The sequence below is a fragment of the Triticum dicoccoides genome, chromosome 3B (genome assembly GCF_002162155.2).
Source record: "Triticum dicoccoides isolate Atlit2015 ecotype Zavitan chromosome 3B, WEW_v2.0, whole genome shotgun sequence".
Taxonomy (NCBI): domain Eukaryota; kingdom Viridiplantae; phylum Streptophyta; class Magnoliopsida; order Poales; family Poaceae; genus Triticum; species Triticum dicoccoides.
In genome coordinates this window covers 245,801,483-245,810,625 of record NC_041385.1, presented here as the reverse complement: position 1 = coordinate 245,810,625, position 9,143 = coordinate 245,801,483, and the positions used below count along the sequence as shown (strand labels likewise).

At 42.1% G+C, this 9,143-nt stretch overlaps 1 long non-coding RNA gene across 1 annotated transcript; it reads left to right on the top strand.

Moving 5' to 3' along the window:
• Positions 1 to 6: 6 nt before the first annotated feature.
• LOC119275739 lies at positions 7 to 3,921 on the top strand. The gene is made up of 4 exons (XR_005135857.1): positions 7 to 668; positions 1,226 to 1,470; positions 3,039 to 3,185; positions 3,564 to 3,921. It is a non-coding gene; the product is annotated as an uncharacterized LOC119275739 (long non-coding RNA).
• The last annotated feature ends 5,222 nt before the right edge of the window (positions 3,922 to 9,143 follow it).

Sequence of the window (9,143 nt, the reverse complement as noted above, 5' to 3'; positions counted from 1 at the left end):
GCCGCTTCCCCATCCCAAGGGCCTCAGCCCCGGCGCCCCCAGCCCCGGCGACCCCAGCCCTGGCGCGCCTCCGCCCCGGAGACTCCCATCTCTGGCCTCCTCCCTCCGCCGCCGCCACGCCTCAGGCCACCTCCCTCTAACACCGACCTAGATCCCTTCGAGCACCGCGCGCCATCTCCTGCAATTCCCATCACCGCCGGTTTCTAGCGCGGCTCACCGCTTCCCAGCGACGACGAGGAAGATGACAGGGGAGCTGCCCGTCTTCATGCATGGCGCCCCTGGTCCTTGGATCCCCCCTCCCCGCTCCCCTCCGGCGACCCTACTCGCTCGCCCGGCGCTCGCTCCGGTGACCAGCCGCGCGTCACACGATAGATCCCGAAGCTCCTTTACATTCAGCGCCGCCGCCACACAACCTAATCTCCGTTTTCTCTTCATTACGACCTGTAGCCTGTAGGAGTTTCTTCAGCTGCGGTTCAACAAGAAAACCAGCGGCAGTCCATGCACCCGTTCTATCTCTTTCCTCTCTAATGCTCTTTATCTTACTAATTTGTTTTCTATTGGAACTGCAGCCCAAGGGAGGTTGGACGGACAACATATTGGTGATGTTAACATCAGTCTGTTTATATTGAACTGATGATCGTGTATTACTGCTGAAGTCAAGCAATGAGGTCTAGTTTGTTGAAATTACATATTTGGCTCAGTTATAGTTTATTCCATTGCTTTTATTTTTCCATGCATTACTACTGAACTGAACTGAAGCACTTCTGTTTGAAAATTTACAAGGAGACTTCTACAGCCTACTAGCGTGTTCTAGCTTGCCGCTGATGTGTATTCATGCCGCTGAAGCTTGCTTGCCTAGCTACTAGCCTGATTCTTGTTCTGTTATGGATGCTGTGGTTATTTGAACTTTAATTGCAGCTACTATTACAGTGTGTGTGTACATGACTAAAGCTATGTGTGTGCCATGGTTACCTGAACTTCAATTCTAGCTACTATTCAAATATAATACTAACACGTACAAGACTGGACTCGTACTACTGCATACTAGTGTGCCATTTTGCTTATTCTTTCCTTGAACTTTGCATGCTCTCTATTCTTTCAGAGATATGTTCAAAGCTAGTTCCTTGGAGGTGTATTCTTTCATAGATATGTTAGAGCTAGTTCTTTATTCTTTCAGATATATGTTGTTTTCATACTTTCAGCTCACATTGTAGTTTTTTTCCAGTTCAATGGATTCCAAAAAGGAAAAAACTGTGGATGGGTGATGAATCAACTTCCTGTACAGTTGTGCCATGAGCATTGGATGACCCCGACCACCGCCACCACTGCTTCTCGACCTCCTGCTTGCATCGCGGAGAGCCCTGGCCGTTCACAGCCACCACTCCAGGCCATTCAACGCCACACCCTAGGCCGTTCATTGCCAGCAGCACCCTGGATCCCACCCCTCACCCTATGAGTTTCAGTTATCGAGTGAGTTTCAGTCCAACTTGAGCTCCGTGAGATGATCATATAATTAACTTCAGAATTACTACATGGCCCATGTATTTTACAGCAAGTCCATGTAGTACTACATGCGAAGTACAAATATTACTTCTAGTGATAGTTCATTTAAATCCTGGTTAGTTCATCTCCTCAAAACATATTTACTTCCACTCTGCTCTGATCTTTCTCCTGAATTGTTGATACTGCATCCTCTCTCTCATGATGTGATGTTGTTGCTCTCTCGTAGCTAAAACATTGTCCCAGAAACATCCTATAGCTGACCACAATCTGTAATTCTGAAACTACATGTTGTCCTGGTCCTTGAGCATCTTGAAGGCTGACAAAAAAGTGCACTATCATTATGATCTTACTTTGAAAATTATAACATGGATGATGGATGCAGTAGCAAACTAGATGAAAGTAACGGAGGACACCAAGTGTACAACAACCGAAACTAAACCTCGTTTTATTGTTACTTAAATGCATTTGTTCTCTAAACTTAAACGCAAACATATTCTTGCATTGCGTGTAGGTAGCTGTCGAGGATGTCACCCCACTCCTCTGGCTTCACCCCTTGTCAACATACCAAGCTACTTCATTTTTTGTATCAAATTTTAGAACTTCTACATATCTATACTGCTGCTGCTCCGCACTCATATTTGCTATTTCTTCTTATGTGTGCACTAAACTTCTAATACTGTTCGCGATGAAGCTTCTAGTTTTTGCTCTATTGTGTGCTTCACTTCTACAAAAAAAGGTTGGGTTATATAAATAGGATAAAGACATTTTCTTGCTTTCCAGAAATGAAATGGTTGGACATGTATCGATGATGTAAATAAAGCTCTTGTCTTGTATTTTTTGAAAATAAAATCACACAAGTACATGGTGAAAATTGGTACCAGTTCGAAGAAAAAAGAAACAAAGTTCAAAAAGAAAAATTATGAGTTCACCTTCCATAAAGTTTGTAAGTATAGAGATATCTACTTGATGTAGTATGTAACTATGTATTGCAAATACATCAGTTCAACTTGAATAAAATACCGAAGTGCACCGTGAAGTTTTCCATCAGTTCGTTTATAAAAAAACAGAACGTATTTGGAAAGTATTTGAATAAAATATTTTGTATGTGTTAAAACCAAGTTTGGTTTTCTACTATATGTCAGATTATCACAAAATACAATAAAAGATTTTGCTCATGTGGCTGTAAGCTCTAACCATATGGCAACAAAGAGAAAAATGAGTATGAAGTATTGTTGTTTCCGTATTGTTAAGTTCAGTATGTATTCCATTTTCAGTACGTAAACAAACACATAGGATCTTTATAAGAGCAGAAACTACAAAATGGAAATATGTAAGTTCAACTACATATATTACAACAATTGAAAATACAAAAAATTACATTAGTTCAATGACAGAAAAACATGAGTTCGAAAAGTTTTTGACTCTTGAACTGATAGCTGAAAGATACGATATGTGTACTGTTGATAATCTCAAACATGTGTTGCTCAACTTTAGAAAACATGTAAAATTGTTGTGCTGCTTTGCAATGTCTCCAGCAGTCCTACTTCTCCATGATGACAAGGACGACGTCGCCATGCGTGCACGCTCCAACCTGTCCCCTGTCGCAGCCCCACCACTCGTTGCCGATGCACTCTAACCCGAGGACCACCATGATGGAGGTCGCCTCACAACCTAGCGATGAGGTAACTCATCTTCCTTGTGCGTCCTTCGCCCACTGTACGCCCTACTGCTCTCGACCTCCTTCCTCATAGCCATGCTACCCCAAATTTTGTTTTGATTTTCAGTTCAACTTGTGTGTTCTTTTCAGTGCATTATGTTTTAAATGTGCAGAGTCCTGAGGCAAAATGATACATTTTAGTTTGCTTTGCGGCAAGGCCATTGCTGAAACTTCACTTCTGTCTAAACCTTTAACCATCCATTTCAAAAACAGATGCTACTTTACTTTGCATGGATCCTGAATTACATTTCACTAAAAATGTAATAGTGAAATTACACTAAATAATTATATTGTATTTTTTAGCATTCTTGCAACCCTATTAACACCATCTTTTTTTGTGCAGTGTTTGTTGGTTTCTCTTTCATTTACGGACATCTTGGGCTTGCTGGGTGCAGATCAAAAAGCCCAATCATCATCAGGGATGAAAAAAGGAGAGAAGCACGGGAAGAGGTACTAGTAGAAGAGGTACAAGTAATGTGAAAATGAGATAAATGTGAGAATAGCAAGTATTAAATCATGAGAGGGATTCAGATTTTGTTTTCACATTCTTGCTGTACACGTACCTTTGGTCTATAGATGCACCGTAATGGATCTAGGAAGTATGAATGGTTAATACCTCAATGGTGCACTATGCATCTTTGGCAGATTTTTATGCATTTTTAAATGGTTGTGGAGCAATTTAATGGTGCGTTATGCACTAAAGTATACATTGTTTATATGTTCTTGTACATCAGCTCATCAAGGTTGTACCATACTGAAATCTGGAGCAGTCTGGCAAAAAGTATTTACATCCGTTCAAACTCGAGGATACGACAAAGTTTTAAATCCGTTCAAACTCGAGGATACGACAAGTTCAAAGAAAACAAAAGTTTGCAGTTGAGAAATAAGGGATGATCATTCATATGTCTTAAAAAATAATTGAGCTTATATACAAAAAGTATTTACATCCGTTCAAACTTAGGGATACCACAAGTTCACAGAAAACAAAAGTTATAAGCAAATCATTAACAAAAAAGTAGAGTAAAGTTCGGACTGTCAAAATACATCATTAAAAACAAATACAAGGCTTAGTTCAAAAACTCAGTTTTCGGGACGTGATAAAGCTCAAACAAAAATAAACCTCATGTAAATTCAAATGTTAAAAGTTCAAGTTGTAGAATGAGAGAAGTCCAACACATCGTTGCAAACAATATTTTCTTTTTGAAAAAAATGTCATTCAACTATATAAATCATGCAAATTTAGGTACGATGATATCGTAGATCATTGAAAAGTTACGAGGAATATCATACAGGAAAACACAGAGTAAAGTCCAGTCTATGAAAACCGCTCAGTACAAACCCAAAATGGAGATCAGTTTGAGTCCTCTGTTTTCTGAAGAATTCAACATTAATCTATGAAAAATAGCTCAGTATGAACGCACACATAGATCAGTACGAGTACTCTATTTTTCCGGAGAGAAAAATAGCACGATGGATCTTACCGTATTCAAAATTACTCTTAAACGATTGCGAAGTAGAGAAAATGTTCAACATGAGTAAGTTTCGCATTTTTGATAGCTATCCAACGGTATATTATTTGCCCCATTTCGACAAACTTTTTAAAAAAACCGTGTTTAAAATCAAATTTGCCCGTATTCAAATTTGCCAGCCGAATCCAGCCTCGCCCCCGAGCTTCGTCTTCTTCATCGCCGAGACACGCGACAGCCACCCCAGTTCGGGCGTAGTAAGTACCTCAGTATGAGTTAAAAACGGTGGATCATTCGGAATAAAAGAAATGATAGAAATTCAAATTGTAAAAATTGAAGCAAAAAAAGAAACCCAATGAAAATCCTGCTTAGTAAGTACCTCAGTACAAGTCGTAAAATGAGAGAAGTTTAGAACATCGTTGTCAAAAAATGTTGAGTTAAAAAAAACAAAATAAAATATTTTCTTTTTGAATAAAATATCATTCAGTTCGATGATACAAACCATGCAAGTACAGGGGCGACCATACAATAAACCGTTGAAAATTTACGAGAAAAATATTACCAAAAAACAGAGCAAAAGCTAGTTAGTGAAAACATGCTTAGTACGAACCCATGCAAACATGAGTACAAGTACTCTTTTTTTTAGAATAATTCAAAATTACTCTACAAAAAATAGCTCAGTGCAAACACACACATATATCAGTATGAGTACTCTGTTTTTCAGACGGTAAAACAGCAGAATTCGTCTTGCCGTATTCCAAATTACTCTTAAATGGTTGCATGGTAGAGAAAACGTCCAACATGACTAAGTTTCGCGTTTTTGATAGCTATCCAATGGTATATTATTTGCCCCATTTCGACAAACTTTAAAAAAAACCGTGTTATTTGAATTCGTATTTAAACCGTAAGGAATTAGAAAAAACTTTCTATACACAAAAGTTGCGCATTTTCCATAGCTTTCCAATGCCGTATCATTTGTGCCCATCCGACAAACCGTTTGCAAAAAACAGTGAAAAAGTATTTCGCCCATAATTTCACTGTTTTTCAAATTACTTTTAAATCATATAGAATTTGAAAAAAATAGTAGATATATGAAAGACGCGGATTTTCACAAGCTTTCCAATGCTATATCATTTGCTTAATTCCGACAAACCGTTTGAAAATTAAGTCGAAAATACGATTCGCGTTTTCGGTTTTAAAATAAACGGGTTTTTCAAAACTGCTCTTAAATCATAATTTTTTGCAAAAACAAATTAAAAGATTGTAATGTGGATGTCAAGAGCTTTCCAACGATATATTACACGCCCCATTTCGACAAAAAAAATTGCAAAAAAATTTGAACTAAAGAAGATGATTTTTAACAGCAACAGCAAGCATTAGTTCAACCGCACGAATTTCATCAGTTCAACCGCTTGAATTCATCAGTTCAACTAGGGTAACAGAATAATATCCTGTTACGCGTAACAGAATATCCCAGATGTGTGTGTGTGTGTCTATATATATATATATATATATATATATATATATATATATATATATATATATATATATATATATATATACAGACGGTCTATTTTGCTAATATTAGCAGAATAACTATTCTGCACACCACTTCCGCACTGCACGCTGAATACAAGTGCACGTCATTCTTTGAACCAAGTGTGCTGCAGTACTCACACGAGTGAACTTCTCGTCGTAAAAAACTGCACGTGTTATTTTTTCGATACTGTTTTCACTCTAATTTTTTAACCGCTTATTGGAATGAGGCGTGTAATATACCGTTGAAAAGCTATGGATTAGGCGCAACTTTGACATGTTAAACACATTTCGTGATTCCACACGGGTTAATAGCAGTTTTGAAAATGGTACGGCGGATGACGAGTGGCAGCGAGCGTTCTTTCGCCTTTTTTTCTAAACCGCTTGTCGGAATGAAGCAAATGATACACCGTTGGATAGATATCGTCGAGGCACATCTTTTTCATATATAAATCATTCTCTAATTCGTTACGGTTTAAGAGCAGTTTCAAATTTACTAAATCGCGGAATTCTGTTTTTCAAATTTTTTAAAATTTTCAGTACTGTTTTCGCTCCAGTTTCTGAACCGTTTGTCGAAACGACGCGTATGATTTGCCGTTGGAAAGCTACGGACAAGGCGCAACTTTCATATGTTAGAATAATTTTGAGATTCGTTACGGTTTTTAGTTAATTTTGAAAATCGTGCGGCTGACGACGGGAGGCAGCGGCCGTTTTTCGTGAAATTTTTACAAACCGCTGGTCGGAATGATTCAGACGATACGCCGTTGGAAAGATATCGACAAGGCGCAACTTTTTCATGTAGAACACTCTCTCTAATTTTTTACGGTTTAAGAGGAATTTCGAATTTACCGAAATTCGGACACTCTGTTTTTCGCGACACCCAAATCGACATGGGTACTTCATCCGACTGAAAAGCGCACTGCATTGGACGAAAAAACGCACTGCATCAGACGGGTAGGAGAACTACATGGTTTCTTTTATTCAAACGTAATTTTTTTTAAGGACGAGAAAGTAGAGTGCACTTCAGATCGGGGGTAAATGAACCACAACACTATCGAAAAGTGAACCGCATTACTTTTTTTTCGCTTGCGTAACAAAAAAATTGCACTTACGGGATGAACAACATCATACGGCCGACCGCACTGCTTCAGACGAAAAACCGCACTTCATCCGACAAGCAAGCGCACTTCATGATTTCTCTTGTCGGACATAATTTTTTTAAGACGAGCAAGTGAATCACGCTTCACGTCGAACATAAGTGAACCGCAACAGTATCGAGAAGTGAACCTCATTATTTTTTTGTCGTTTACATGTCATTTTTTTGCACTTCACAATGGTAGGTAGTGAAAGTGCACTGCAATGTTAGTGTGTTGCATCATACGGGAAAGTGCACTGCAATGTCATCACATAGGATTGCACGCGATTCTTTTTGTTATTGTTTAAGACCAAAAGAAATGCATAGTCCAGTGGAGCAAACCTCTAAAAAAGTGCATAGTATAGTGGAGCGAACCTCTCCACACAATAAAACTGAGCCTCTCTCTGGACAAAAGTGAACCTCTCGACACCGTTTTTTTGCATGTCCAATGTATTTTGAGGGGGAATTGAAACTTGGATACAACAGTAGTGCACTTCATTTTCATGCTATTTTGCATTGTACAGGAACATAGCCCTCCCCGACCGGCTACCACGCAAAACACACACATACACACAAAACCATCATGAGCACACTGTACTGCAGTGGGGATGGCATCGGCAGCAACAAGTCTCGCCGGTGGACTGCAGGCCCAAGGGTACTGCACTGTTATGACCAGGCCAAACCTGAAAAAGCAACAAAATTTATGCCTGAACTCGCACCGCAGTTTCTTCTGTAGGGTAAATAGAGAACCACCACATGTATAATCACCGGGGTCACGCCACACCCTGGTTCCCAGGGCGGCAGAGCCCTTCCTGGCCTCAGATGGAGCAGCGGGAGAAGGCGCAGCGTGGCTAGCGCCATGGATCTCACAACGACCTGCTAAACAAAACTTAGCGAGCTTCAAAAAAATTCAAAATGAACTGCAATCAGGCTATTGCGAGCACTGCTCCACGGCGGATGAAGTCAAACAGAGAGAGGGACTCATCTGGGATCGTCGCGGGATCTTCTCGTGCACTGCAGGGAAGGAGAAGAACTAGAGAGGGGGTCTGGGCAGAGGGTGGCCGCGCTGTCGGGAGCAGATGCCCTACAGCTCGTCACAGGAGGAGCCGAGCACTGCAACGCCCGCGCAACCGCACCACGGGCCCGGCGCTAGCGAACTGCGGCGTCCTCCCAGTGGAGTAGTCCAGCAGGCTAAAGTACGGGGCCCGGCGCGACGCTGTCGGCGGTGCTTCTTGGGACAGAGGAGGGGAGGTGGAAGAGGAGGGGAAGGCAGCCGCAGCCGCCGGAGGAGGAGGTGAGGTGGAAGAAGGGGACAGAGGAGAGGGCTGACCTTGTCGCCAGCCAGAAGAAGGAGGCGGCGACGGAACTTGGCAGGATGGGGTCGCCGGTTCCTAGCAGATCGGCGGGGGTTGGAGGATCTGCCCGCCTGCCCGCCTGACGACGGAGGAGCTGCACAGCCCGCCGCCGACGCCTCGCACCTGCGGGTGGGGTGAGCGGCGCGGGAACGACGAAGGAGGGTGGTGGAGGGCCTGGATCCAGTGGTGAATGGCCTGGTGCTGCCCAGATGGGCGCCGAGGCAGTGGTAGCGGGGCGTCGGAGTGCTTTGGCAAGAGGCAAGGGAGGATAGCGGTCGGTTTGCCAGCCCGGATCCGCAGCGGGAGGTGTGCTAGGGGCGGTTGCCGGCCCGGATCTATCGTCGGTAGGTGGTTCTGGTGGGCATGGGGGGTTGTGGGCGGCGCGCTTGGAGGTGGTGGCCCGGCGGCGCAGGTGGTGGGGTGGTCGGGAG